Here is a 5,336-nt window from a genome sequence, read left to right as displayed (position 1 = left end):
TAGCCCTAATCACCTCTATTAAGTACTTATATGCTTTAAGTAATTTCAATTCAATATTTTTTCTTCATGTCTTTCAATATTGTTTTTGCCTTTGTTCTTCACTTTATGTCTAGCTAATTTTATATTCTGATTTGGGCGATGGTGAAACATGAAACCAACACCTAATTTAAAAAGTAATAATCGAGACAAGATTTATGTGGTTCGGCCATTAAGGCCTACGTCCACGGGTGTTTTCGAGTTCTTCCACTATACTTCGAGATAATTACCTTTTACAAGTGTTGCTCCGAAATTTAATCATGATCCCCCTATGCTAATTCTAAACCCTCTATTTATAGATAACTAATTGGGCCTAACCCTAAAGCCCATGAAGCCCAACTTGGTGGTAAAGCTGGCTCTCAGCAAGACTGGCTCTGGAAGCGCTTCACTCTGGCAGGGCTCACGGCAGAGCTGTCTCTGGTTGAACTCTGGCTCTGGTAGGCTATCTCTGGTAAGGCGGGTAGCTCTGTGCTCTGGCAAGGCGAGTAGCTCTGCGCTCTGGCAATGCCAGCTCTGCCAGGTTGTCTCTGGTAAGGCGGGTAGCTCTGCGCTCTGGCAAGGCGAGTAGCTCTACGCTCTGGCAATGCCAGCTCTGCCAGGTTGTCTTTGGTAAGGCGGGTAGCTCTGCGCTTTGGCAAGGTGAGTAGCTCTGTGCTATGGTAATGCCAGCTCTGCCAAGTTGTCTCTGGTAAGGCGGGTAGCTCTGGCTCTGGCAGGTTGGCTCTGCCACGCCGCACTCTGGCGAGGCGGTCTCTGTTAGTGCTGCCTTTGGCAGGGCTGTCTCTGGTAGTGCTAAGCACGGTACTGATGAGTATTCTAGTCCTCACCAGTATTCCATTTTTGTATTCCAAGCAAGGCCACGTGTCCTGATCTTAGGACCTCGCGTATTTCACCCCTCATCAGGCGAGATAAGTTGAACATGAACACTTAATTCGAGAGGTCTAATTTGGGCATAATAACTGCATGAGTAGGGGTGTAATTGAGTCGAGCTAGATCGCGAGCTACTCGGGATCGGCTAAAAAATTACTCAAAATCGACTCGATGTTAGTCGAGTCGAGCTCAAGCTACTCGAGTTGGAACCGAGCCCGAGTTTGAGTTTCGTGATAGTAGGCTCGCGAGCCTAATCGAGCCCAAGAAATTATTATATAATATATTATATATTGGCCCAAAATTAAATATATTTAAAATCCACAAAATGGCTAAAACCTTAAGCCCATTCTAACAAAATCTGAATTTGAATTATACACTTGAATTTGAAACCCTAAATCCTACCAGCCGTCTAGCCGCCCCAACCCCAATCCCCAATCTCTCATCTCTGTCTCGGCTGAGTTTGACCGATGACCGGTGACGCGCACCCCGGTGCGCGCGCGATAGCAACAGCAGAAGAGCAGCACAGAGCCGCCATCTTTAGCTCTCTTTTTCCCAATCTCTCATCTCTCTCTCTCGGCTGAGTCTGACCGGCAACCGGTGACGTGCACGGCACACCCCAGCGTGCGTGATAGCAGCAGTAGCAAAGCAGCACGTAGCGCACCCTGGAGCGCGCGACAGCAACAGAGCAGCAAGGAACCACCGGGAATTTCCGGTAAGTTTGATACTTTTCAACAACCTAACTGTAAGTATGAGTCTCAATGTCTCCGCTCCGATCCATTTCGTTGATCCTAAATGTTCATGTTTATCGGGTAATTTGCATCTTTTAGTTGGGTGTAGTAGCTTAAAGTTTCTTTAGGCAAACCAGTGAGCTGAATTCTTAGTGAAGATCATTAGTTCTTTTGATGTACATGATGATTTAGCGATTAAAATGTGTAGTAGGCTATCATATGAGTCCCTTTGTTGTACATGGCGATTTAGTTCTTGAAATTTTAATGGGACTGTTTACCTCATTTTTGGGTGGTATTTGTTAGTGTTTCTACTGCGCTTTCGAGCTCGTTTCGTACCTTTGTGCTCTATTTTTCACGTGCTCGATGACTTTTTGGGTGTACTACTATCGTGTGCAGGATTCGGGAGTTGTCAAGCGTTTTTGGCATCATTGGGAACAGTTTTGGAGTCAGAACTCACGGCGGCCGCCGTCTCACGGCGGCCGCTGTCAAGACGCCGGCCGCGGCCCCATAGCGCGCGCCGTGCATTTTCAAGAGAGATCCGCGAAGGCAGCCCACGGCGGCCGCCGTCCCTGGAAGATCGGCAGTTACATTTTTTCCATATAAAAACCCTTTTGTAGGGTTTTTCACCATACTCTCGATCATAGCAGCCTCTAGGGCGAGTTCCACCATTTTCCTTTGGTTTTTAGAGATTCAAAACATCTACAATAGCTCTTGGATTCATCGGATTATCGTTGATTGCAATTTACATTCCGTTGGATTAAGTTCACTTGGATCATATGCTTTTGTAAGACTTACTGGCTTTCTATTTAGTTTTATTGAATCTTTTGGCTTGTCTCCGTATTTGTTTATGCTTTTGATGATTGATAGTTCTTAGATTATTTTCTAGAATGTGGATGATCGTTGATAATTTAAGCACTTGGTTGTTCTTTGTTGATCGCTGCGAATGCTCTTTGATTGGTTGTTAAGAGACTTTTCTAAATAGCAATTAAAGTTCGTTTAGATTTTGAATTTGATGTTTGATCTTGTCTTCATGCCTAGGTAGTGATTATTCGTTGTTTACGGGTTTATGATTGTTCGATTTGACGTACTAGATACAACCCTAGTTTGATAGGTTTAATGTTTAATGTTTAATCTCTACGTTTTTAGCTACTACATATCTACTGCATCGTTAATGTTTATTGCTTTCTCCCGATTATGTCTTGTTGATTAGAGAGCGAGTTAGTGCCAGACCCAACTACCCGATTAGAGTGTTTAGGTTTTCATTCAGTTTCCTGTGAGTAACACAATTAGAGCCCTGCTAAGCCTTCCGTGTGAGATGACTTGAGTCACCTTACTGCCCTAGAACGACCTCGTTTAAATTCGAGTCCATCCGCTAGGTGTTTAGGATGAGTCAAATTTTGGCGCCGTTGTCGGGGAAGGCTTTAGGCATTTAGTTGTGTTGCATTTGTTTTCGTGTTTATTTTATTTCTTTCTTTTAACTCGGTTATTTTCTCCCTCCGGTGCGTTTGATTTGTTTGTTCGTGTTGTGTATGCAAGAACGCAGAAGCTTGAAGAGAAAGCTTGCACCTTACTACGACAACATACATCGACCCGTGAGATCCTTTCAAGCCTGGAGGAGGAGTCCGAGTCCAGTTCGAGAAACCTTGTGGAATCACAGTTTCGAGAGGAAGACTGTGAAGAGAGGATCACTTCCAACCCCATTCTGGAAGACTTTGAGGATTCACGCTCAGTTGACTTAGAAGACCCGTTAGAGAACGGTGAAGGGCGTGAGCAAGAAGAAGAAGAAGTTCGTCCCAATCCTTACCAAGAAGCCATGGCGGAACTGAATATACAGTACATGGGAGACTTTTCCAGGCCAGTTATTGGGAACACTAGTACTTCGGCGATAGTGCTCCCCACGGCAGTCCGGAATTATAATCTGAAGCCCAACGATTCGAACCTGCTTCCGCTCTTTCATGGGATGCCAAGTGAGGATGCCTTGTAGTTCATCCGTGACTTCTGCACTCAAGTGCAGACTTTCCCACTGCTGGAACTCACTGAGGATCAGTTGAGACTCAAGTGCTTACCTTATGCACTCAAGGACCGGGCGAGAACGTGGTTACTGTGCTTGCCGCCGAACTCTATCACCACATGGGGAGAGGCGTGTGAGAAGTTCATGCTCAAGTATTATCCTAATCATAAGACACAGGAGATTAGGACCCAGATAATGAACTTCATACAAGGAGCTGACGAGCCCCTCTACGAGGCTTGAGAGAGATTCCAAGAGCTCCTTCGCCAGTGCCCGCAGCACCAATTAGCACCCGTGATGTTGATGCAATTCTTCTATGACGGATTGATACAGACGGCACAGTTTATGGTGGACAGTACAGCAGGGGGCAACATTGCCCGAAAGACAGCCAATGAGCTCAAGGAGATCTTCGACACACTTGCCGCGAGTTCTCAACAAAAGTCGGTACGAGGAAGGAGGGTTGAAGCGAATGCAGTAGCTCCAAACAATGAGCTTCAGAAGCAAGTAGCGGACTTGATGAGGCAGGTACAACACCTCAGGATGAACCAGGTGGAAGCTCCACCCGTTCGCGCGCCACCAGCAGAGGGGTGTGGCATATGTGGCGAATTTGGCCATGGAATCAACGCATGCCATCGAATGGGCGAATTCACACCTGAAGGAGAAGCAGAGGTCTATGCTCCTCAGGGCTATCCGGGGAGGCCTCAATTTGAACAGAGGCCCAGCTTTAATCAAGGGCAGCAAAGCTCCAACTCGGGTTGGAGAAACGAGCAGACTTCGGGATGGAGGAACCAAGCTCCTGGCCAAGGGTCGGGATCAAACCAAGGTAATCAGTTCCGCCGACCTCCACAACAATTGGGGTATCAGAACCAGCAGCAGTTCTACCCATCTCAACAACAGTCTTCATTCCCTCAGCAGCAGCATTACCCTCAACCATATCAGCAACAGCAACCCCCGCAGCAACTCTACCCACCTCAGCAGCACCAACCTCCAGGCCCCTTATTTGAAGATCAGATGCAAGCTAGCAAACAGGCGATGGAGGCTCAGAGTGCTACCATCAAGCGCCTCGAGACTACAGTTGGGCAACTAACAGGAGCCTTGAATCAGCTGCAGCAAGAACGGCCAACTGGAAAGTTCCCAAACCAGGACCAATAGCCGCATCAAGCTCATGCCGTGGCGGTAATCAAGGAAAATGCCCCAATAACCACGGGGAAATGGAGAAGCAAAATTGTGCAAGCAATCAAGGCTACCCAATACCCGAGTGAGCCACTGCCACCTGTCACTGTTGCACCAGACCAACCACCACCCAAGCAAGGAGATCCATGTAGCTTTATTTTTGAAGTTTTAGGAATGCTTGATTTGGGCGCGGCAGTCAATTTGATGCCGCTTGATATTTTTGAGGAATTGGGAAATAAAGAGCTGAAATGCACGAATATTAAGATAGAGCTAGCTGACGGCTCTATTAGCAGCCCACGAAGCCTTGTTGAGGATGTTGAGGTGATTGTGAGGGGGATTAGAGTTTTGGCTGATTTTGTTGTCCTTGATGTGGGAAAAGGGATTATAGGTAAGAATGGGCATCTCGTACTGCTTGGCCGACCCTATATGGCTACCACCCATACTCGCATCGATGTGAGTACGGGAACTGTAAGTATGGTAGGGGCAGGTAGAGTGGTAACATTATCAGTCTTTGATAAAAA

At 46.7% G+C, this 5,336-nt stretch overlaps 1 non-coding gene across 1 annotated transcript; it reads right to left on the bottom strand.

Annotated features, from left to right (window-relative positions):
• Window positions 1–3,823: 3,823 nt before the first annotated feature.
• LOC131003207 (small nucleolar RNA R71) lies at window positions 3,824–3,929 on the bottom strand. Its single transcript, XR_009094584.1, has one exon. It is a non-coding gene; the product is annotated as a small nucleolar RNA R71 (small nucleolar RNA).
• Window positions 3,930–5,336: the final 1,407 nt, after the last annotated feature.

Source organism: Salvia miltiorrhiza, unplaced genomic scaffold (genome assembly GCF_028751815.1).
Source record: "Salvia miltiorrhiza cultivar Shanhuang (shh) unplaced genomic scaffold, IMPLAD_Smil_shh fragScaff_scaffold_8_1, whole genome shotgun sequence".
Classification (NCBI taxonomy): domain Eukaryota; kingdom Viridiplantae; phylum Streptophyta; class Magnoliopsida; order Lamiales; family Lamiaceae; genus Salvia; species Salvia miltiorrhiza.
This window is presented reverse-complemented; position numbering and strand designations above follow the sequence as displayed.